Genomic DNA, 25,900 nt, shown 5'->3' with positions numbered 1-25,900 from the left:
GCAACCCCACTGTACCCAAAGCCAATTTGGGGCACAACTTTTAAAAATAACTTTTAAAAAGAGATCTTTTAAAAGCAGGGATTTGAACTACAAAATCTGGAAGTCAGGGGATCAGGGGATGGGAAACACAGACTGGATGACTAGGAGATCCTTTTCTAGGCAGGTGATAACATTTAGTAGGAGGTAGGACAGAGGAGGAAATAGGATATTACCCAATATTGGCAAAAGTCTTCAATATTCCACTCGCCATTTAAATAATCCCACTTAAAATTGACCGTATATATATTAAATTCTGAGCACCAGTCCAGTGATTAAAGTTAATGTGTTGTAGCAGCAGAGTGATCTGATAGCATTCATCCTGGGAAGCAGCAGCATTTTTAAAGTTTCCTGGCAGCAGGGAGAACTTCCTTTATGGAGACCCTCTCAGTAGCTCATACACAATTTTCCTTGCTTTAATGTGTCCTTTCAGGCCTGATACAATGTGAACCCACTCAGGTGAAAATCTAAAACTCTTGTTCTGTACATTCTCTTTAATTCAAAGATTGCTGAGCAAGTTCAGCATCAATGTCATGTCCAGGAGTGTGGGATAAAAACCACAAAATACTGTTAGTGTTGGAAGATAAAATAATACTTATTCTCTTGCTGCCAACAAATTCAAATTAAGGTGAAGGAAAAAAGTACTTATTTTGCATGGTACTTACATCAGTAAACTCTCTTCACTAAAATACCTGGGAAGAAACTTCAAACAAAGTGAAAAATTTCTGAAATACCCATCCTAAACAGCAGAGGTACTGTATTTTCAGTAGTTAGTGCAAGTTGGCACTCCTGTATAGCCAGGAGGCCGGAGGTGGGCACAGTCTCCTCTCCTGGCTTGACAGCACAAACTTCAGCTACTGGAATTTAAATGGAGAAAACTGGAAATGCCTTACACACTGAAAACAGTAAGAATTCCTTCTTGTTTGGAAATACAGTGAGAAAGAAATTATGTTACAATTAATAAAGCCATAGACTATCAATGACCAGTGTTAGTAAAACTCAGAGGAATGAGATAAACCTGTGCTTCCCCCTCCTAGCAGGCAGAGACTCCTAATCACAACTCTTCTCCCTCTGCCTTGCTGTCTTTCCATGGCCCCTTGGCTTTGCTGCCATCCCAGGTCAGCTCAAACCCTGCCCATGCATCCACTGACAACATTCACATACATGTGGGCAGTGGAAGGATGCCAGCCCACATTCTCCTTTCCTCACTGCCCCATCAGTGTCTGGTGTCCTGCGTATGAGAGGTGTCAGAGGAGGGCTGTAAGCAGCACTGACACGTGGGAAACTGGTCTTCATCCTCCTTCATTGTGAAACAGCAAAAAGAGTTTCCATCTTTTCTCATTCAACCTGTGTAAACATGCAGCTATCAGCTAATTCCGTCTTCCCAAGGGGCATGTACTTACTGTCCTCCACAGGGCTATGCAGAAAAGACAAGCAGAAACTCTCCACAGCGTATAGACAGATCACAGAAAGAAAACCAGGACAGGCTTGGCAAGACTCTAAATGAGAAAAGAAGTCCTAGAAGTAAAAATTAAAAAGGCAGAAAAGTATTGTATCAAGATAGAAAATATAACAGAAAGTTCGATACCAAGGCTGGAAAACTAGCTCAAGGACAAATCTAAAACAAGTACAGAGGCTCAATGAATCTTTCTGAATTCAGAATATGTTTGTTCTCAAGTGCCTCACTTCCTTATCTGCAGCACTAAAATAATGGTGCCCTTTCAGCTCTTGGAAAACACTTAGTGACAAGTTACAGAAAAATCCATGAGGGAAACAAACATTTTAGAACAGTTTGCATACCACGAAAAGAATCTGAACACCTTGAGAAGTACTGATAATATGACAAGCTATTTAAATGGAGCTTTTTAAATGCACAGGTGTGATGGTGCTCAGTAACTCAAGTAGAGCAGCTGTGGAAAAAGCCGATACCTGTGCGATCACAGACTGAATCAGCTTCCACACAAAGGGAACATGAATGCCTGCAAAATAAGATCATACAGGTATTTCTTAATTTTGAAGAGTCTTATTGATCAAACTTAACAGTATTCTTAGTGTGTTTGTCCTTAATAATCCCTGGGAACATAAGAAACCTTTATTAAAAGCACATATAAAAGAATATTCTTAGCAGCCAATATATCTAGTTTATAAATACTATAATAAATATTTCTATCATTGCTGTTAATATCAAAAGCAAGCTTATGGTGAATGACTACTGAATTTTGAGATGCTGGAAATCATATCTTAATGTTGCTGCCTTAAATAAAAATTTGGGCCCATCATAGTGCCTGGGGGAGAAATCAGTGTCTGCTCCTCAAGATCACTCTCTGCTCACAGGGTCAGGCTACTGAGATTCAGAGCATCCAGAGTTAAAATCTGCAAAAAAGTGACCCTTGCTACTCCACATACGTGAAGCTCATCAGGACTAAATGCTATGCAACCCCACTGTACCCAAAGCCAATTTGGGGCACAACTTTTAAAAATAACTTTTAAAAAGAGATCTTTTAAAAGCAGGGATTTGAACTACAAAATCTGGAAGTCAGGGGATCAGGGGATGGGAAACACAGACTGGATGACTAGGAGATCCTTTTCTAGGCAGGTGATAACATTTAGTAGGAGGTAGGACAGAGGAGGAAATAGGATATTACCCAATATTGGCAAAAGTCTTCAATATTCCACTCGCCATTTAAATAATCCCACTTAAAATTGACCGTATATATATTAAATTCTGAGCACCAGTCCAGTGATTAAAGTTAATGTGTTGTAGCAGCAGAGTGATCTGATAGCATTCATCCTGGGAAGCAGCAGCATTTTTAAAGTTTCCTGGCAGCAGGGAGAACTTCCTTTATGGAGACCCTCTCAGTAGCTCATACACAATTTTCCTTGCTTTAATGTGTCCTTTCAGGCCTGATACAATGTGAACCCACTCAGGTGAAAATCTAAAACTCTTGTTCTGTACATTCTCTTTAATTCAAAGATTGCTGAGCAAGTTCAGCATCAATGTCATGTCCAGGAGTGTGGGATAAAAACCACAAAATACTGTTAGTGTTGGAAGATAAAATAATACTTATTCTCTTGCTGCCAACAAATTCAAATTAAGGTGAAGGAAAAAAGTACTTATTTTGCATGGTACTTACATCAGTAAACTCTCTTCACTAAAATACCTGGGAAGAAACTTCAAACAAAGTGAAAAATTTCTGAAATACCCATCCTAAACAGCAGAGGTACTGTATTTTCAGTAGTTAGTGCAAGTTGGCACTCCTGTATAGCCAGGAGGCCGGAGGTGGGCACAGTCTCCTCTCCTGGCTTGACAGCACAAACTTCAGCTACTGGAATTTAAATGGAGAAAACTGGAAATGCCTTACACACTGAAAACAGTAAGAATTCCTTCTTGTTTGGAAATACAGTGAGAAAGAAATTATGTTACAATTAATAAAGCCATAGACTATCAATGACCAGTGTTAGTAAAACTCAGAGGAATGAGATAAACCTGTGCTTCCCCCTCCTAGCAGGCAGAGACTCCTAATCACAACTCTTCTCCCTCTGCCTTGCTGTCTTTCCATGGCCCCTTGGCTTTGCTGCCATCCCAGGTCAGCTCAAACCCTGCCCATGCATCCACTGACAACATTCACATACATGTGGGCAGTGGAAGGATGCCAGCCCACATTCTCCTTTCCTCACTGCCCCATCAGTGTCTGGTGTCCTGCGTATGAGAGGTGTCAGAGGAGGGCTGTAAGCAGCACTGACACGTGGGAAACTGGTCTTCATCCTCCTTCATTGTGAAACAGCAAAAAGAGTTTCCATCTTTTCTCATTCAACCTGTGTAAACATGCAGCTATCAGCTAATTCCGTCTTCCCAAGGGGCATGTACTTACTGTCCTCCACAGGGCTATGCAGAAAAGACAAGCAGAAACTCTCCACAGCAGCAAACAAAAATGTTATTATTCCCACATGCTCACTAAGATTATCCCTCACTGTCATCAACCAATGAATACTGCACAGTTTTTCTTAGACAAATATGTATGAACACAGCATTTATGATAAGCTAATAATTAATACTATGCAATTATACATGCAAGTCTTAAATTTTCATTTTTAAATCCTTCAATTGTCTATTTTTTTTAGTATTTTGATGCAGTAGGCTTTCATCAGAGGCCTGCCTCATGGTAATGAAAATAAGTATTTTAAGAATTTACAGTTCACTGCTCCTGTTTTCTGATTGCACCTATGAGAACATGATAGACAGAAATGCATGTGCAGAAATGCAAAAAATCCAGACAGACAGGGCTAAAACATAGCTTAAAATATATAGCACGTATCTGGATATGGAAATTAACTCTGAAGACATTTTCAGAATCTCATTTTTTATTTTGACATGTCCTTACATCACACAATAATCACCTTCATGGAATAACAGGCAGCACTTTCGAATTATCCTACACGTTTGAACCTGCTTCCCCCTCTCCTCTTTCAAAGTTCTTAATCTTCCCTGATTCTGTACCAAGATAGAGCACTCTGTGTGGCAGCCTAGCAATCACCCTCACAAATAGCTGTGGAAGTATGTAATACTGAAATGAGAATACTCATACACTATTTCCCAACCTTATTTTTCCATGTTTTCAGTGCATATATTCAATACAAGTAATTCATAATGAAATCCCCAGCAGCTGCATACTTCTGATGTCTGTGCTAGATTATTAATGTCTTTATTTTATGCACATTTTTTCCTTCTCTAATGAATCAGGTTTTGGATACTTTGAGGCTAAAAGATTACTACAACAAAAAGGCAGAAATGTGCTGTAATATGCTCCTACCAGTTGGAATCAGTACATTGTTTTTTAAAGCTCGTTCATGAAGTTTAAGTAGTTAAATCATGTAACATCCACAATGGCTTTAAAGGCCCTTGGGACTACTTCCCAAGTACTTATTCTTTGCTTAGTAGTTAAGGATGTGCATTTTTCATGGTTCAGTTCCTCATTTTACACGGGGTCTGTATTGCCTGAGGTGTCACATTTCATGGGAATTTCAGAAAGCATAAAAAAATAAAAATAAAAAAATACAAAACCTGAAGATTCATTTTCATGGAGAGAGAAAGCAACCCAAAGCCTCCCAGCCTCTGTCAGCTTTAAAAACAAGGGAAATCCATAATTTTATGGTGGTGTTATTGTTTAATTCCATGTAGACCATGAGAACCCTATATCCTCCTCACGAGCAGTTCCAACATGAAAGGCCATTTCATATAACGCACAGAGCAAGGAACAGCTCCGTTTATTTGTAGATGTGTAAATTACTATAGGGTGGTTAAACTTTTGAACTCAAATTTGCTTCAGTGCCAATTCTCATCCCAGACTGGGAGGACTTGTACTGTACACTGTGTGTTAAGAGCATCTGGCTCTGCTTCCAGATGGATCGTGGATCAGAATCACATCCAGGGAGAAGCAAGAGAGGAGGAGGAGGGAGGAAGGAGAGGGCAGGGCTTCCTCCACAAACTGAGTGAACACTTAAAGGTTGTGTTTTGGTAGGAAACTCAATGTAATGCATGCATAAATCGAGACTAATAAATATAATTTAAAAATATGCAGATCAAAATGAAATTAAAAAAGGAAATGCTGAAGGCACAGAGAGGAAAGTGAAGAGGATGTTCATCCTCTTTTAAAGCTGCATGGCTTCCAAGGTCAAGCTCTACCAACAACTCTTGTACAAGTAAAGAAATGCATTTAGTCTTAAAAGATATTTGCAGAAGTGAAAGAAGATTCAGCTACCAAGCCAAGGAGGTTTAGTGTTTCTATTATTAATCATGAAGATACTACAATGTGCCCTATTTTCTGGTACAATGAAGAACACTGTAATCTCATTAATTCTAATCTAAAGAGTTCATGAACCAGGATGTTAAATCCATTCCTATTTTTTCATTCATTGGCTTTCAAGACACAAAAAGAGGCATATCTTGAGGTTTCTGCACACATACAGCAGGAAGAGGTTCTGAGCCATTAGGTATAGGTCTGATTTGTGGATGAACTACAACAAATGACACCTGCAAAGCTCACTGTCTTATTTGCACAGGTACACTAATATGCTAACGCAGCTGTATTTTGTTTGGTGTGGTGGGTTTTGTTTTGGGTTTTTTTGGTGCTGGTGGTGGGAAATCTAGCTTGTACCTCCACACAGGGCTGCCTCACACTACATATACGTAACAGCTTCCAGGTGGAGTTGCCATCTGTCCCAGTTGCCATCTGAAGCCAGTTCCATGGTTTCATGGGACTGCAGTCTGATGTCCAGCATAAAATGAATGACATGAAAGTTCAAATCCCCACAGAACAAGTGTCTAACTCTGATATGCTTTCTGATGGACCAAGCAGAAAGATCGAATAACTGAATTTTCAGGGAGACTGAGCAAGCAAGTCCCTCTCAGAAGCAACACTCCTAAGTAATCCAGATTTAGGCAACTGATTCCTCTTTAAAACACAGGCTCTTATTACAGCTACTTCAAGATCAATTGAGAAGTGTACATAATTTCAAAGGACCACACATAAGAAGTCAACTTGATATGTAGACATATGTGCAAGAACTTCACAGTCACATACAGCACACTGAAGTTGAAGAGTCTGGAAAGTTTTCATACTTGGCTTCAGGAAAAGAAAGACATGCAAAGGTAAGCCTAATTGTGCGCTGTCTGTTCCTATATACTTCGGGCTGGGATACTTTCCTACAGCTGGAAAACTTTAAAGAGTTCTCCAGTTCACATTGAACAGGAATAACACAAAGGTATGCATGATACTCAGTATTAAGTCAATTCTCACTACTAAACTTACATTAAAACTACCTGCTTTACTGCTGTGGTACCAACCCAGCAAGATACATCTATTTTGGATGGACATAGCCTCTCACAGACCTTATTTCTAGTATTTTTGGTATTTACACAAACCCTGTATGTTTCACATACATTTACCACAGAAGAATGTGCTTTCTCGTGCTAAACGCTTTGTAATACCCAACCTTTAACGCAAAAGGCCAAAGCCACATCATCTATCAGGGTGAGGGAGGAAAGTTTGAGAGCAATAGAAGCATTCACATCTGTGTAATAATGAGGGGTCTTTTTGCTAAAAACTGCCAGCCATTTCCTGGAAATGGATGATCTCTCTGTTACAGACAGCACACTTATAAACCCCAAGCATTCCTAGTAGCTGTTGGCTTGATGCAGAAATGCCACTGGCTCGCTGATAACTTCATGTCTGGCTTTCAGAATGAGAGGGTTATCAGCAGCAGCTTCCACTGCCTGCTTGCAAAACCTCACCCTCACCTTTGACTTCCTCTAGCTCCTTGACATTATAGGGCACACAGTGTCCTGGTGACAGACAGTAACCAGACAGTCTTTTACCATCCAGAACTGAGTTGTTTCAGGAATTTAATCTGATTTCCCAGAATACAGAGCACAGCCCTTCACTCTAAAGTTGGTGTGCAGGTGAGATTGAATGCCTCTGGCTTTATAAATAGCTTTAACCATCAGTGGTTTTAATACACATCTGTAATTGAGTCATTTGCCTGTTGCTTCAGAAAACCTTACCCTCTGTCTGGGCATTCATCAGAGATTCTGGCCTTCTCCACAGTTCCTATGCATGCTCGACCACCCCGTCAAACAGCTCGGCATCTCCTTATTCTAACAGCAAAATCAGTTTCTGCTTCATAATCAGCAGGTCTTCCAGCAATGTCTTCTCACTTTTTGTTGTTGTCACCTGTATACAGCATAGTTGTATGTTGTACATATAACACAGGAGTATGGAGTTAGTTGGATCCCTCACCCAGGACCATATAATGTGCTTGTTCCTACATCTGTAGAGACCAACAGGACTTCATCAATTTACCAGAAGTGCAGTAGGCCCATGACAGGTAAAACTAAAACTAGTTTTACTGTAACCTAGTTTTTATGTCTGGATTATTAAACAAAATACAGATTACTGAAGTTTTGGATATACCCTAGCTTTAATTTTAGATTATAATAGTGGTTTGGGTTTTTTGGGGGAGGGGGTAACCTAAAGCAGAAATATTGCCTCAAATCATAACTCTTAGCCTTCCAAGCACTTGTTTTCCTATATTTGCTCTTCTTCAAGAAAAAAAAATTAAAAATCACAACAAACACGACAACGCAAAAAATCATTAACATCATAGTTTAAAGCCATTTCTCAGCTAGAATTTAAACCCAAATTCTTAATCCCCATATAAGCACACAGCTCTGACTGAATCACAGACCTTTATCCGAAGGCAGAATTTCATTCAAACCTGGTCTAGTGTAAGTACAGACTGATGGTCTCGTATTTTCTTCAGCCTTAGTTCTTGGACATTTTGCTCTGTAGCAAGGCCAAGGCCTCATACTGCTTGGACTAGACACCCAGCCTGTGCTTTCAGACCACAAGAATGAACTCTAGCTTTTGCCTAATTACAGACACCACTAAATACTGATTTGAATCCACAAGCAGGCAACACTAGGGATCCGAGTACACAAATACACTTTGCAGAAAAGCCTGGATGACCTTTTGACAACTTCCCCATTAGATGTGAGGGACAGATGAGACAGAATCCCACCAGGTAGAACTTCTGGCCTCATGGTGTCAGCAGACTGACCTCTAAACCCTCATGCCTTACTTATTCAGTATATTTTAAGAACAATAAAGCTTTAGTCTACACAAACTGCTTTTCCTTCTCACCTTCTCAATAGCACTAGCTAAAACAACAGAAAACATGAACTCTGCCTAATTCTTCCAATTACTTTACTAGCCTGTGGTCAGCAATGGCATTTCATGTGTGGCTTTCTCTTTCTGTGCAAGGAACAGAAGATTTCAAACTTGTACCAAAAACATCTTCAAATGTACAATAGGACACATAAATCTTCATCAACTGTGGACATCTTCATCTGTCTTTCACTGACTTCAGTTTAGTTTAGAGTATTTAGGCAACACCCAGAACACTGCAATCTTGTAACTGAGACTGAAACTTCACACTTCAGTGCTACGAGTAAGTTCATAATTCCTAAGGTTAATTGTCACCAAAGGGAAAAACAAAAAGGAGAAAAAAAAAAAAAAAAAGGCAGCAAGCCTATTTCTGTGGGGAAAAAAAAAATCCCTCAAAACACAGTTTCTTTACATCTTTATAATTAAAATGTTGAAGAGTAAAAAAGAGTGAAGAACTAGTAAGTACAGTGAAAAAAAGCTTTTTTCTAACCTAGTCTTTCAACAGAGTGACTCGAGAGAGGGGCCCTGGATACTGGTGGTCTAGGGTTTAGATACTGTATTGTGACAAAAGGGAACACTTTGGGAAAGGTACTGTCACACAACTCCAGTTCAGGGGACCCGAGCAGAACTAAACACTCACTTCTTAGCATTCAACAATAAACTGTCTAGATTTCTCAGTATTGTATGGAAAAGTCACACTTATCTTCTCTTCACTTACCCATTAAAGTAACAACAACTTTTGTGACTCATATTTAGTCATTTTTTTGGCAGCTTGATCTGGCTTGAACCAAGTCAAAACCACGAAGCAAAAAATCACAACCAGGAGAAATTTGAGTGAAATAACACAGACCTTTGGAAAACAGAAAGCAATGTCCTCAAGAAATAATTTGTACCTGGGAACGTACTGAACAACCTACAACCCTTAAGTATACATATATTTCCAACCTATTTACCCTCCTAGGTCCAAAGCTATTTCTGGAAGAGTGCAGGCAAATATGTTCAGAGGAAACACTTGGAAACGGTTCAGTCAAGAAGATGCACAGGCATGCCTGGGGGTGGAGGAGGCAATGCTGTGTGTAAGGTGGCTATTTACTGTCACAAGCCCAGGAAGGCGGGTTTGTGCCACAAGAGGAAATCAGTGAATTACACCAAAGGTGCTGGAGAAATGCTGCTACAATATGGAACTAAGGAGAAATCACATCCCTTTGTGATCCAGGTTAAATGCAGAGAAAATAAGGAGGATATATTTTACTACAAAAAGATCTGCAGGATAAGGACACCACAGGAGTAAGGCATAGAGGTTCTAGACAAAGAAAACTTTGGGGTGGGGGAATTCTCTGTAATTTAAGAATGATTTTAAAGCTTATGGGACCACCTCAGAGCTAACTATAATGTATCTTCAGTGAAATTTATTAACCTATTCACCAGTACTCTGAGTTTAGTAAAATGCAGCACTGCAATAATACACACAACTGTCACAAAAAAATCCAACCAATCACTACAGTCATCCAAAAATAACATAACAGGAAAACACTGTTAAGTGACGTATTTAATGTTTCTTTTCAGCACCCTCCTCAACATAGTTGGATAAGATTGTCTGGCTACACTGCACTTCCAAACCTATCTTTATCTCATTGCACATGCAGACCTACTCAGAAAGTACATGCTGGCTCCTGGAACTGCAAGCCAGTTGACATAATCTTGGAGTTGTAACAAACTATGAACTTCCTTGAAAGACAATCAAGACAAATTTAATTTCTGAAATAAAGCCCACGTCACTCAAATAAATCACATTATTGCAATACATGCTTGGATACACTGTCCAGAGAGAAACTGCAGCTTCTTGAACCAGCAAGATAGAGGGAGAAAAAAATGACCTGATTTCAGAAGAGAGCAATCCTTTAAAAAATTGCCTTAAAATGAAGTTTTTTATCTCTGTGGCTTACTTCCATACAGTTAGTTTTTATTGCTGTTGTTGGTTTGGTTGTTTTATATTTATTTTGAACAAGCTATGACCACCTGTTAGTAACAATGCAACAACACTATGATGCTATGGACACTAGCACTTAGGCTGTCTTTTATCATTCATTGAAACCAGTAGAACACCTTTAACTCCAGAGCATGGACACCAAGCTCTTAAACACAGCACCACTTGAGAAACCACACCAAGAAAGAGACCACTGTGACCTCCCTGAATTTTGAATGTTTTACAGTATATCCTAGTAAAAAGAAATAAAAATCAGTGTGGAAGGAAGTTTTAATTCTTCTCAATCCATACCTGAATCATGTCAAATGAGATTTCAGTAAGATGAAGGCATGAACAATAGTGGTGACGTCACTCAGATGTGACTGACTTCTCTAGTATCAGCAGATCATTCTGTCAACTGTGAGGCTCTAGTCTGCTTCTAGTCTGAATTTTCTGACAGTATCTATGGCCAGTTTCCTCCCAGAAATTTCTTCTTTTAGCTATAAAGAAAATCTCTGCTCTAACACGTTTCTGTATCCTTGTCTCATTTCATCGTGGTCTTTTACTTTTGAGTATACACCAGCTACTACTGCAATACATCTATATCAGTAGTTTTACAGTGATATAAAACATAATTTGGGGTCCTGGTTTGAATTCTTACACACACCCTAAAAGCTGGTATTTGTACAGTCTAATCTTCGAGTTCTTCACATGAAGCCACACTTCCTATTTGCACCTTTTCTTTCAATGACTTGGCAAACACTGCTAGTTCTTAAAAAATCCTTCTCCTTATTTTTGCATTTGTTTTTCTCCTCAATTTGCAACTGAACGCATCAAAGTGACATTTTTTAAGACAGCTATATACATCAGTCTAAGAAAATTCAGATGAACAATCCACCACAACTATGCATTCGTTAGCACTATGTGTCTATTGTGAGATCATCCAGCAGCAAAGATCCTTTGGTGTGACTGTTCTCCCCTTGCTCACAACCTCTTGAAACACTGAAGAAACTCCCCCAATTAGCAGCTTGGTGTTCTCAGTCAGATGAAAACTGCACGTGTTCATTTGCCCCACAACAGAGTAAATCAGCTTTCTAATACAGTAACATGCCTTTTCTGCATCACTCTCCAAACTCTACCTTTGCCAATGATCTTTCAAGTGAAAAAAAACCAGCCAGAATGTAAATGTCTGATTACCTGTTTAACTTCAAAATATCAGACAGCTAAAAATTGTTTCGAGCCAAATGACCTTAAGATATGACCATCTCACTGTATATTCCATAGTTACCAATCCCCCACTCCAAGAAGTTATTTTGCTCTGTGCCCTTTGAAGTTCACAATTATCCAGTTAAAGCTTTAGAATGTCTGCTTTTTTTGTTTTGTTTTGTTAGAATTGTGGATTTTAAGTATAATCTACAAGAAAAGCTAGATAATGTCTGAATGTTTTTCAATCATCCTGCTCAGTGGTATTAATCTCCCCTTAATTTTCCTGCATAATATGCAAGAATGAGGACCAAACTGAAGAACATGTTCCAAGACACTTAACATGGCAAGTTAAGTAGACCTGTGAGAGCTCTCCAAAACAATTTTTGGATGCATTTCCTTTACCTCTCAAGATGTAGTTCTGATAATTCTGGTCAGCTTCTGCTCCCACTTTGATTAAGCAAGTCAGACCTTCAGCGACAACAAACTCATGAACCAAGTCCTTGTCATCCTGCCACAGGAGAAAGAAAAAGCTGCATTAGAATTCTGAAAGACAAAACCCAGGATATATCATAATGTAAACCCAAATTTATGCTTGTAACAGTGACTTCGTATTTCAGATGATGTAAACAAGTTGATATAAAGGTTGTTATTTAGAGGACCAGAAGCAGAATTCTGAATTTTAGAATCAGGATTAAATACGTTGATGCAAAGCAACAAAAACCAAGCTTTTACCTTTATGTCAACTACAGAAGATTAGTATCTGAAAACATTACTTTTGATTTTAAAATCTCATCATAGCACATAAACAGACACATCATAGCACCTAAACATCCTTAAAGCCTTAAAGTGTCAGTAAGAGAAAGCCAACTATATGACTTAGAGTACCTCCAGTTTCAGTTTTGGAAGTGCATACAAGAGAACTTTTAAAATTGGTATTTATTGCAATGTAATATTATATGCATTATCTTCAAGTAACACTATTTCATTATATTTAGAAAGAGAAAGTATAGTGTTGACTATAAGAACACGAGTAGATAATCCATACTATGATGGAAAACACAAAGAATGCAAGAGAAATCGCTCTGTAGTATTTGATGGGAGTTAAACCTGTTACAGTGACTCAGTTTTTCTTTGAAACCATCAGCCCTTGATTCAGTGCAGCAGAATGACCCTGTAACACATACCACAGAGAGGAGGGCTTTGCTGGGCACTATATGCGTAATACTATGCCAAGGGACTATACAGCATCATGGCTAAAGCTTGTCTTTTTCTCTTACAGAAGGCTCATGTAAACAAACAAAAGGCTACTAAAAACTTGATTAAACAGCACTTAACGAATCAGCCCGATATATTAGGCACACAACCAATTTAAAATATTAATGGAAGAGAAGAATTCTGTGGATAAAACCATTGTAGTTGCTGAGTTCCTTTTTTTTTTTTAATATTTTAACATATGTCTTCATACACAATAGTGTATTGGATAGAAATTTCAGCTTTTCAATCACACAGCTCTGAGAAGCCAAGATCCAGACAATAGATAGTTTTGTTGAGCGTGGCTTCTGAAGTCACCATATACATGTCAAAAATTGCCAAGGGAAAGAAAATAATCAGGTCCGTTTTAGTGTGATAATTTACTTATTGCAAAGTTCTTTCAGCCTGACAGATTATGTCTTACGAATTTCTCTCTTTCAGAAGAGCTAAGTCTCTAAGTTTATTTATTTCAAAGTCTCAATGTTTTATTTTCTGAGATTGCTATTTTCTTATTTGTTTAGATAAAAGCCTTGATAAAATTTTCTGAAAAGCTAGGAATTTTACAAACTCCCATGTCAGATCAGGGCAGTACAGACACAAGCACTCAATCTTAAGAAAATGGCAAATTTCCTCTACCTACCCATTTGTCACACTCAAACCATGATGAGATTACTAGGAGAGTAGAGGAAGACTACACAGACAATCTGCCTGTTATTACAGATGGCACTAATACATTCTGATTTCCTCTGTTGTACGTACTGGTGTTTTAAAGGTGAATGCACAGACTCCCCCTTCCCCACAGATCACCCGGGAATTCCCTTTGATGCTCCAGAAAAGGACTGAAAAAGCAAGACAGTTGCTCATATTGAGTAGCTAGGGACCTCTTCACGGCAGGTGACCTCTGTCTGGCACAGAGGCTGCTGCACCTTTGCCCAATTTGCCAATGTAAGGAGCATGTTCCAATGAATGGGACAGAGGCCAAAGTCAGCCAGCACATGGAGACCTCTGCCTGTCTCATTCCAGTGGCGACTGGTAAAGCCCTTCCCAAAAGCCATTGCTCGGAGGACCAAACTCTTAACTCTGATGCAGCAAGTGATGACAAAATTCACAAGATGAAATTCCAGAATAACATTTTACAACAACTGAAGGCCTGGAAAAATAAGAAAAGGACACAAGATAAAACGCTTTCTGATGATCTAGGCTATAGCTCATGTTCAAGGTTCTGCACCTGTGTCAGGGCAATCCCAAACACAAATACAGGCTGGGTGGAGAATGGCTTGAGAATAGTCCCTGAGGAGAAGGATTTGGGAGTGATGATTGGTGAGAAGCTCAACATGAGGCAGCAATGTGCACTTCCAGCCCCCAAAGCCAACCGTGTCCTGGGCTGCATCAAAAGAAGCGAGGCCAGCAGGCCAAGGGAGGTGATTCTCCCCCTTTACTCCACTCTCATGAGACCCCATCTGGATGGAGTACTGTGTCCTGTTCTGGAGCCTCCAAAACAAGAAGGACATAGAAGTGTTGGATCAAGCCCAAAGGAGGGCCTCCAAGAGGATCAGAGGGCTGGAGCACCTCTCCTATGGAGACAGGCTGAGAGAATTGTTGGGGTTGTTCAGCCTGGAGAAGAGAAAGCTTGGGGGAGAGCTTATAGCGGCCTTCCAGTGCCTGAAGAGGTCCTATGGGAAAGCTGGGGAACTTTTCACAAGGCCATGTAGTGATAGGAAATGGGGAAATGGCTTTCAATTGGAAGAGCAATGATTTAGATTAGACATTAGGAGGAAGTTCTTCACTATGAGGATGGAAACACTGGAACAGGTTGCCCAGGGAAGTTGTGGATGTCCCCATCCCTGGAAGCATTTGAGCCCAGGTTGAATGGGGCTTTGAGCAACTTGTTCTAGTGGGAGGTGTCCTGGCCCATGGCAGGGGCCTTAGAACCAGACGATCTTTAAGGACTTTTCCAACACAAACAATTCTTTGATATGATGCTATGATTCATTATCCCCAAACTTGCAGTACTTGATTTAAAATCAAGCAACTACAAATAAATACATAAATAAATATGCACACACAATACACAGATCCAAATCACACCGCAAGCAACATTCAAGTTCACCTTGTAGAATGGAGAGCCACCTCCAACAGAGCAGGGAGGCAGAACCATAACCAGGGACCCCAGAGGAGTCTCCTCTCCAGTCATCCTTGGAGCCAGGCAACTGCTCCATCCTATGTATCACTATGTATATGATCCTTTTAACTCAAAGAAACTTGAGCAATTTCTCGTTCTTCAAGAATTTTGAATCTTGTTTCTCCTAAAACTCAAGAGGAGGAACATATCCCCGGAATTTGTCATCTAAGCTTAAAGTGAAGTATATTCAGGGTTCAGATACACAAAGGCTGCATGCATTGATAATTCATAAGGAGTTTGCACACCTAGAAAGTAAATTACACTGTATGTCAAGGTCTGTGGTTAAAAATTCCTTGCTACTAAAGAGAGAAGGTGTCGAATTTCCAGAGTGGGAAGTGATGGGAGCAAGGGCAAGGGGCAGAAAGGACAGGAGTGCACAGAATTCAGAAAAACGATTGGAAATTTGTAGCATTGTGTAGAATCAACAAACCTGTGGCCAAAGCATCCTCCAAAAAAGCTTTTCTACAAACCTTACGAAAAAATAGATGCATATTTTATTGGATAACACCATTGCCTAATTAAGAGAAACAAGATACAAAATATAAACTATGGAGTGAAATAACCTCAATTATTTTTTCAGACAGTAATGGTGTCCTAGCTCAAGGCACACTTCCTTGCTCTTCAAATATCCTTTGATTGATATTTGAGCTGATATTTCATTCAACAAGTGTGTTTGCATCATCTTTTGAGTTGAGAGAAAAATAAAATCTATTCTGGATTGAGTCAAAGTCAAAAAAAAGCTACAAAAAAAAAAATGTCTTAATGCTGGAGAAGTTACCAGTAGTTCAACTTCACAGACCTTCAGGTGGAACCCAAAAACAAAGGAAATTTTTTAACAGCTCATAGTCATAAAAGGCTGTTGAGAGTCAGTGAAAGATAAAACTCAAATACCAATTATAACTTTAAGATGTGAATGCATATTAAGAGTATCACCTGGGGAAAATTAGCAACTCATTCTCCAAATACCTAAATATCTCTTATATGTTGATAACTTGAGTTTCTTTGTGTTGTTGTTTTGCTTTGTTTGTTTTTTTTTAAAGCAAGAATCTTCCCAAAGCAAATTGTAAGATCTGACTTCTAGAAGTTTTTCAAACAAGCCAAAGGAGTAAACCACTACAGCATAGAATCATCCTTGACTGAAAGGAGATATATTGCAGGGGAACAGCAGAGGAAATGAAGGGGATGAGGGACTCTAACCAGAGTGCTTTTGGAAAGCACTGAATAAACAAATCAAATCTGAATTAAAAAAGGCTTTTAAGGTACTTCTCCTCTCCAAAATAAAAGGGAGAAAGAAGGTGTAATGAAGCAGAGCACAAACACATCATGCTCCAGACATAAATCTGAACTCAGTACATTATCTATTCCATCATGTATATATGATGAGAGGAAAAAAGCAAACATCTGGAATGTGCAGAGAAAGATGAAAGGCATCCAAACCCATACGTTCTACATTGAAAGGCGAATGTTTACATCAATTTTGGTCTAGGATAATCTTTTCAGACCCATTAACTCACTGACTTGCCAAGTTAGGTGACCTCAAAAGCAAAGGCACTCGTAAGAGGTTCAGGTTTCCAGGAAAAGAGCATTCATTGTATGGAATATATGGTGTGTGTGACAATGATATGTACAAGTAGCTGCCGAATGTGTGTGATAGCAATTAAAAGGAAGCAGGGTAAGTTTGTCGTTAGCTGTGGAAATGGACTCGGACTCCTCCACTAATATTACGAAGATTTATGAGCCCTTAATCAGCAGGCATTAAAGCACTGATGAGAAAAGCAGCAACACAGGCAAAGCTCTCTAAGCTTCCTGCTAAGCTCCTGCAACCATGAAGACTGTTGAGCAACACAAAGGCTGGCTATTTAAAAGTCTTTATGAAAAGATACCCATGTCCTTGTCAGATAGATTTATTTTATGCTTTCATTCACAGATTTGGAATAGATTGTGTCTCTTCCTTTCTTCAGGCATCTCAGAAGGAAGAGAAAACAACATAGTGTATGTTGCTTTGCAATAGAGCTCTGTTTTTGTCAAACGCATAATGAAAAAGACATTAACTACATTCAGGCTGGTGAATTTCAAACTTGCTTATATGGCTGGAAAAATGTACAAATCCTGTTTTCATCCACAAACCCTGTGATCAAGCAGGCTGCACAGTATGCTCATGTGCCACCAGCAAAAGTGGCGCAGTTGGGATTCCCTTCTTTCCTACCTGTTCTCCTGTTTCTGTACCATTCTTTAATGTAGTTTTGCAAGGTCCTATCTGAAGGTGGAGACTGAAGACTTTTTTCAAGGCATGGCACTTTGCAAGAATGCATCTTACCTGATGTGCAGTTTCCACGTGCAAAGATAAATTGTTTACATACTGTTAAAGATAAATCTTTCTGAAGCCTGCTATTTCTGTTTCCATATGCTTGAAAACTTTCACCCAAAGCATGGTTAGTTTTCTGCCACAAGAAAATGACTTTGCTTCCTAAGAAGAATTAAGGTTTTGGAACAGTTTCTCAAGGACAAGTGTTTTGTTTTTTGTTCATTTGTTGCTGGGTTTTTTAACTAAAAAGCACAAAAAGCAATAATGAAAGCTTTACTTTAAGTATTTGGGGAAACTGGATTAGTAACTGAATATTCACATTTGGATATGCACATACATATTTCTCTCTTACGTGGCTAACAGCTGTGCAGAGTACTGTCTTTCCAAGAAATCATAACAAGATGCTTGCCTATGAGATTTCCACCAAGGAGAACTTCATTTTTCATGTGTTTTGTTTTGGTTTTTTTTCATTTAATAAACTATCCCATTGTTTCTGGTTGTTTGAGCATTTCCATATTTAATGCTATGCTGTACAATCCTCTCCTTTTTCTGTTACAAAGTTAAACACTGCACACTTTATGATTTTCATTTCTTTAAATAAGGAACCATGGGGTTCCCCAGCCTGTGCTCTCCACATGACACATTACTGAGTGAGCCAGCAATCACATTCTGTACCGACCAAACTTGCCAAAACACAAAAGTTGCAATAATCCAGCCTAAAAGTAAGAGCAGCACAGGCAGCCAGGGTAGCAGCCATAGTCATGAGAAATTTTTTGCTAAGCTTTGCCCATGGGAGAGGATTGCACTCATCCTGAGCTCCACTGGTTGACACACTTCATCCCCTGTCTGAGGAGGAGCTTCCCTCCCTGCTCTGTCATTCTACAACATCCCTATTAAGAGAGATTTCAACTCTAATTTCCAGAAAAATTTCTGATTTTGTCTGTACACCAAAACCAGTAACTTCATGTAGATACACTACATACACATTTTTAAATTGTGATAATTCACCTAGCCAAAAGACAAGATTCATATTGCCGATTCACCATGCGTAAGAGGAGAAAGGTAAACCCTACTGGATTCAAAGAGAAGCATCCTCCTCTGCTGCCTGAAACCTTGTGGAACAAGGTGCTGGAAGCAGACCAATACAGAGGCCTACAGACAGAAAGGGCATGGCTCATTCAGATGCTGCCTGGCTCCAGAAATAAAAATTACTACTTTTTGAAAGGGCGATCTCTGTTCATTGCTATGCTCATCTGTCAAACAGTATGCTGGGAAAGTGTGCTGTCCTCACTCTACATTAATGCACCGGAGTGAGGTATCCTTGGAAACCCTCTTCCTCAGATTGCCCTGCTAGGAGTGTATACTGTACTGCAAGGGGGCAAAACTGAAGAGAAACCCCAGATAATTATGCTCAATGTGAAAAAAATAAAATAACAAGGAAAAATACATGCATATACACTAACACGCACTCACAGGAAGTTGCCCCAAAACTGTAAATGATAGCCACTCTTTTTAAAAATGTAAAGACATTTTTTCCATCCTTTCTTTTAAAAAAAAATAAATTCTCCTGCAAAGTCAAGATAGGATAACAAAGTTCAGATGGTTTTAGGAGGATTAAGGGCTAGGGATTAGGCCTCATTCATTTGGGGATGTAAATTAGCAGCAGAGGCTCAGCGACTGACTGGTGCGGAAAGGGAGGAAGGAGGAGGCAGGTCAAAGAGCAAACCATGCACGACTGCAGGCTTTTACTGGCATAAATCTCAAATGACAATACATCTGGCACTCCACCACAAGCAAGCAAAATGCAGGACTGTTGCCCAATATACTTGAAAAGCTTTCTCTGTTACTAAGGAAAGAAGAATAGGATGATAAAATCCAGGTTTCAGTTAGCAATAGCATCAATGATGGGTAGGTACTTATTTCACCCTTCATGCTCCTAAGAGTGCAAGGGGAACAGAAATCTACTGATCTTCTCTCCGAAGCATTTTCCTGGCTCTTGCAAACCCTCATGTATAAAAATAATACCTCCAAGGAACCAGAAAGCTTGCTCCTAACCCAACTGCCCGAGCAGCAGTAGCAATGTGGCAGTGCAGGGCTATGACCAGAATGCTGTTCCATCACCAAAGAGCCTTCATGTCTAGAGGTTGCCCATATAATTTCAAATGCTTAGAAGATACTCTGACTCAATAGCAATGAAAAAATAGCAATCAGTTCCTCTCAGCCCTCCTTTCAGCTGTCTGGTTTTGCAACCCCCATATCTACATTAGAAATATAGCACAATAAAGTCTCAATAGAGTATTTTTAACTATTGCTACCTGCCTTCAGTATGCATCACATCTGCTAAAGTTACCAGCAAAATAACTACTCCCATTGACAAGACTACAATGATGTAGTAATAAAAGAGTTATGCTGTGCTCTATTAGAAACAGAAACCCCAGATGATTTCTGGAGTCCAGCTTTTTTACTGGCTAAGCAACAGGTTGCATTTTATAGATCAAGTTTGGCTTGCAATGTTTGCAGTTAGAAAAGCTCATTTTGGCTTGAAAACTGAGTAAACATAGTTAGGAAGTGATTGAAGGATCATGGACCGCCAAGATATAATTTATAGTTACTTTCCCACACTTTAAACTATAGTTCTCTTCTCTGGACTCCAAAATTATTGATACAATTAAAATACTGGATTGCCAATCCAGAAGTGCCTGATTCTATCTAATTCAATTGTCACTGTTTATTTCAGTCTGTTTTAAAAGCCAAGTCACCTATTGCAAACAAATCTGGAAAGACATAATTCCAAAAACATACACACATGCATAAACATACACACACACACACACAAACATCAGTCCTACGAGTCCCTCAAGAACGTATTGCCATTTCAACCTAAATTACTTAAGCAGCTACAAACCAACTCTATGTATGGAACAGATGACAGGTTAAGCATGTGACTCTTGTATCAAACCATGAAATCTCTACTCTACCTTGAGTCAGGATGCAACTTCTAGAAGCTGAATCGAACACAGCTCTCAGGAGTAGCATGAGGAGAGTCTCCTGCTGTCACAGAAAGCCCATCTCTCTAAGACAAGTAGTTTCACTCCTTGATAATTAGCAACTCAGGCAAGTTTAGTTGCTGTCTTCCTTCCCTCACGCTCTCACCAGCAAGCCTAGGAGAACTCCTTGAATTATAGAATCATTACGCTTGGAAAAGACCTTCAAGATCGCAAAACCCAACCATCAGCCCTACACCCCTGTGACCATTAAACCATCTTCCAAAGCAACACACCTACCTGTTTTTTTAATACCTCCAGGGATGGTGCCTTCACCACCACCCTGGGCAGACTGTCCCACTTCCTCACCACTCTTTCAGTGAATACATTTTTCCTCATATCCAATCTGAACCTCCTCTGGCGCAGCTTGACCTCCTCTTGTTCTATAGCCAGTCAATCACTCTTGAGAAGAAGGGTGCTGTTCACTGAGGTGTCCCAAAATTGCAGTCACTCAAACACCAGGTAAAAAAAACCTAAAGACGATTTATGCCATCAACCTGATTGGGACATAATTTCATCCTTTGCACCTTGAGTAAACAGCAGGTACATCAAAACACTGTGTTTTTTCCCCTCCAAGTTAATAGTGGAATTGAAAAACACTAGAAAATTCCCTTAGACCACACCCTACCAGGGATTTTCTTCATGGGAGCAAAGTAACAGATCAAACAACATTCATGCACTGTATTACACACCTAAGGAAGCTAGATAGGCTCCATACAAAACAAGGTTTCCTGTTTCAAATCAAACATACACAGTTTGGAGAACGAGTAATAGTGGCTTCCCAGATTTTTAGACTATACTTGTGTTGGAAGTAGCTCTTATTTACAGTCTGATTAAGAACTGTTTAGAACTCAGCCCATAACATCGTCTAGGTACAAAGAAGACACTCTATTCACCAACAAATTCGCGAAACTGATTTTGATATCTGACAGATCATATCTATTTCATTTCTAATCTCTAAACAACACTGACACACATCTCTTGTAAAATATCATTAAGCAAATATGAAAACTGCTACATAGAACTATGGTGAATTTGATTTGGGAAGGAAATGAAGGTTTTTCTCTTTTTCATGACTTAATCAAGAACCCTTCCAAGAGGGCTCTTAAAGAGAAAAGGTGGCAGCCCGTTCCACAAGTGATGACAGCAGCCCCTAAATCAAATGTCACACAGCTTCAAACCCTAAGGAGTCATCAGTCATGCTTGCAAGAGGGGAAGGAACAGTCTCCTTCCTTGAGATCAATGAGGCAAACAGAATACTCCTTCTGCTTCTCTAAGGATGATTGATGACTCCTTAGCAGCTGAAGTGCGTGACATGTGATTTCACTCACTGATAAGATTGGGTCTATCCAAACACCTTCTAGATCATGCTTCCAGGGGCCCTACATAGCTGTTCTCTGTGACATTTCACACAAAGCTGAATTGTTCAATGATTAATGAATTGTCAACAATAGAAGAAAATTCTCTAAGATAATTTTGTAACTGCGCTGCTTGATATTCTGATCACAACATAAAATGGGAATCCAGGCTCTGCAAGAAAAATAGTGGGAGATCTCCTGCATTTGTCAAATGACACTTAGGAGGAAAACAGTCCTAAAAGAAAACTGGCTTCTTTCCTCAACACTCTAAAAGAAACTCTTTAGGTCTGCTTTCCTAATGCATTGATAGATTGATTAAAACTATTTTCCAAAACTTTAAGAGGCAGACTTACATGTATACATGAGTATACATTTCAACAGACTTGAAACATGCTTCACAGGTTTTTTATTTTTCTTACAACACCACAGTCTTATCCAGTTATTTCGTATTTTGAAATTATGCAATCCGCTCTGTAAATACAAGGCACACTGTTGTTTGTATGTTCTACAACATGCATGCTTTATATTACATCCAGTCATACAACCAGTCTTGTTAAATAAACTATTTTTAATATAATGTAAATTGCACAGCATTATTTACATATATTATAGTGCTCATAACCATTTTTTCTGCTTTTAAGATTTATACTGAATTAATTGTCTACCTAGACCTCTGAAAAGCATTTGACACTGTTCCCCATAGAACTCTCATAAAAAACCTGGCTGCTCATGGCCTGGATGAGCACATGATCTGTTGGATCAAACACTGGCTGGACAGTCGGGCCAAAGAGTGGTGGTCAATGGATTCAAATCCAGTTGGAGGCCAGTCACAAGTGGTGTTCCTCAGGGCTCAGTGTTGGGACCTTTTCTGTTTAACATCTGTATTGATGATCTCAATAAGGACATAGAGTGTATTATCAGTAAGTTTGCAGATGACACCAAGCCAGGCGGGAATGTTGCTCTGCATGAGGATAGGGAGGCTCTACAAAGAGACTTGGATAGATTGGACCCTTAGGCTTTCAACAAGGCCAAGTGCTGGGTCCTGCACTTGGGCCACAACAACCCCAGGCAACACTACAGGCCTGGGGAAGTGTGGCTGGAAAGTGTCTGGCAGAAAAGGACATGGGGGTTCCGATTGACAAGCGGCTGAGTATGGCCAGGTGGCCAAGAAAGCCAATGGCATCCTGGCTTGTATTAGAAATAGTGTGACCAGCAGAAGCAGAGAGGTGATTGTCCCCCTGTGCTCAGCACTGGTGAGGCCACAACTGGAGTATTGAGTCCAATTTTGGACACCTCAGCTCAAGAGAGATATGGAGGTGCTCGAGTGAGTACAGAGGAGGGCAACGCAGCTGGTGAAGGGCCTAGAGAATAAATCTTATGAAGAACACTTGAAGGAGCTGGGAATGTTTAGTTTGAGAAAGAGGAGGCTGAGGGGAGACCTCATCACTCTCTACAACTACCTGAAAGGTCATTGTAGAGAGGTTGGTGTTGGTCTCTTCTCACAGGTAATTAGTGATAGAACAAGAGGGAATGGCTTCAAGCTGCAGCACAGTAGGATCAGCCTGGACCTTAAGAAAAAGTTCTTCACAGAGAGAGTGGTTAGACACTGGAATAGGCTGCCCAGGGAGGTGGCTGAGTCACCATCCCTGGATGTGTTTAAGGGTCGTTTGGATGTGGTGTTGGTGGATATGGTTTAGGGGAGAACTTTGTAGAGTAGGGATGATGGTTGGACTCAGTGATCCCAAGGGTCTTTTCCAACCTGAATAGTTCTATGCTTCTATATGTTTTAAGCAGCTTTATTTTCATCTTTCTTATTATATTTCAATTGGGAAATAAAAGATGTTCTTCAACCCTAATTTGTAAGTTCCATGTTCAGCTGTTTTCTACCAAATACCTTTGGTAGAATTAGTTTGGCACTAAATTCACAGATCTCTGATAAACACAAGTACCAGGCAACTCAGAAGGCTGTAAGAAACTGTAGTTTCTGGGAGGTAAACCATGCTTCAGCAAATTGTCAGTTGTATCTGTTAACAATTTTTCAGTTCTTTGAAGGTCAAGTGTTTTGTATACTTCTAATTTGAACATTACTGTCCTTACCCTAAGTTTCTCAAAATGCATAATGGTAAATCAGTACAGTACTGCAGTACGGGCCAGAAAGCAATGAGTGTGGCTATCTTAATCCTTCAGAATGACTGACAGGAACAGAATGGCATTACAGTAAAGAAAAATGCATCATATAACCTTTATCATTTTGCAGACACCAGCTCATGAGAAGAAACCAAAGAGAAATTCCAAGGGTGGACTTCCCAAATTAATCTTTCATGTAAAATTTAAAACAAAGGCATTGCTTTTGCCAAACATTGCTAAGCTTCGCTGAGGCCTTGCGTGAAAAACCAAGAGTATTTGGAATTCATATTTGATATAAAACTTGGGTTTGTTCCCACTTAACACAAATAAGAGACTGCATCTTACCTTGAAGCTCCTTAAAAATTATACTGACACTAAACTGTGCCAAATTAACTCAGCTATGATGAAATGATTATAAAAACATAGTGTTACAAACTGTCTTGGCACTTAAAAACATGAAGTTTCCACAACACTCTGAAAATTTGTTATAATGAAAATAAGGACTGGCTTTCAAGTAAACATCTTCTTTCCAAAATATAATACTCTTAAGCAATTTAAAATACATTTAAATACAAAATCAAACAGATATTTATGTAGAGAAATACTTAGAAAAACCTTTTAACATCACAATAGATTACAAATGCTGACATACTTTAATGTCATTGACTAAAATATATATTAGGTATGATATTTTGGACAAGAGTGTTTGGTCTGTAATATAACCTTACGATAATAACTTGCATTTTTCTTCACTAAAAATTACAAGTTTTTCTTTCTGAAACAGATATAAAAATAATCTTACATTCTCTCTCATGGTGTACTATGAGATAAACTAAAATCATACTCAAAAGATGCCCTTAGCAATCTCAGCAACTCTTCTAAGGACAGTGAAGGTGACAGACACACAGGACTTCACATCATACAGGGTCTCATTTTCCAGTTTGAAGTGTACAGCCTCACATTCTTGAGAATGTGATAGGAATCCTCTCCAGCATGAGGAAGACTTCTCAATTCTCCACTAATGAGAACCTGTATTTTTAGAGTCTGTTCTTATGGCGGGTGTGTTGGTTCAACAAACAGCCACAGTCCTACCAGAAGTAGCTACTTAAGGTGAGAACACATAATTCCCAAATTCCTTTCCATATCACATACATTAGGAAGATGGAAGTTGAATTCTTCAATGATGATTATGTTCTGAAACTGTGAGACAGACTTCACTGAAAAACTAAATTAATACACAGGTACAGGTTTGTGAGCATTGCTTTTCCCTTCCCAGTCAACTCCAGGTAAATTGATTAGGATAAATATTTAAATAACATTTCCATAAAAACAGCTGATCAGCTGGAACACAGAGATCTTACTGGTGTGTTCACTGAATGCAAAGAGCACTATGTGCTCAGAAATACCCAGTAGCCACCCAAACTGGAAAAACTCATGATGGGAGGTATGGGAGATGCAGGATGTGTGGGAAGAGAGGCTTAGCACTCACTGTGTGAGTGATATGTGTGAGTGTCCCAGTTAACCTGTGGAATACATAAAATCAGAGAAATGCAAATACTTCTCAGAAACCATTGAGGTAAATAAAAAGAGAAGAAACCAGAGAAGACTCTTGGAAACCTGCCTAATTTCTTCCGTGCACACAGTCCACCCACTTGGCAAGCTCACAGGGAAACCCACTTACACTTTTGTGACTCTCAAACAG

The 25,900-nt window shown here is 39.4% G+C and overlaps 1 protein-coding gene across 1 annotated transcript in view; it reads right to left on the bottom strand.

The window, feature by feature from the left end:
• FHOD3 (formin homology 2 domain containing 3) overlaps positions 1–25,900 on the bottom strand; it is a 341,206-nt gene that overhangs the window by 183,476 nt on the left and 131,830 nt on the right. The window contains exon 4 of the mRNA XM_010008354.1: positions 12,334–12,439. The gene's annotated coding sequence lies outside the window, so the exon portion shown is untranslated. The remainder of the gene's footprint in view (positions 1–12,333; positions 12,440–25,900) is intronic.

This window comes from Chaetura pelagica, unplaced genomic scaffold, assembly GCF_000747805.2.
Source record: "Chaetura pelagica isolate M959 unplaced genomic scaffold, ChaPel_1.0 scaffold71, whole genome shotgun sequence".
In the NCBI taxonomy this organism is placed as follows: Eukaryota; Metazoa; Chordata; class Aves; order Apodiformes; family Apodidae; genus Chaetura; species Chaetura pelagica.
The sequence above is the reverse complement of the archived record's forward strand: the minus strand, read 5'-3'. Positions and strand labels throughout refer to the sequence as shown.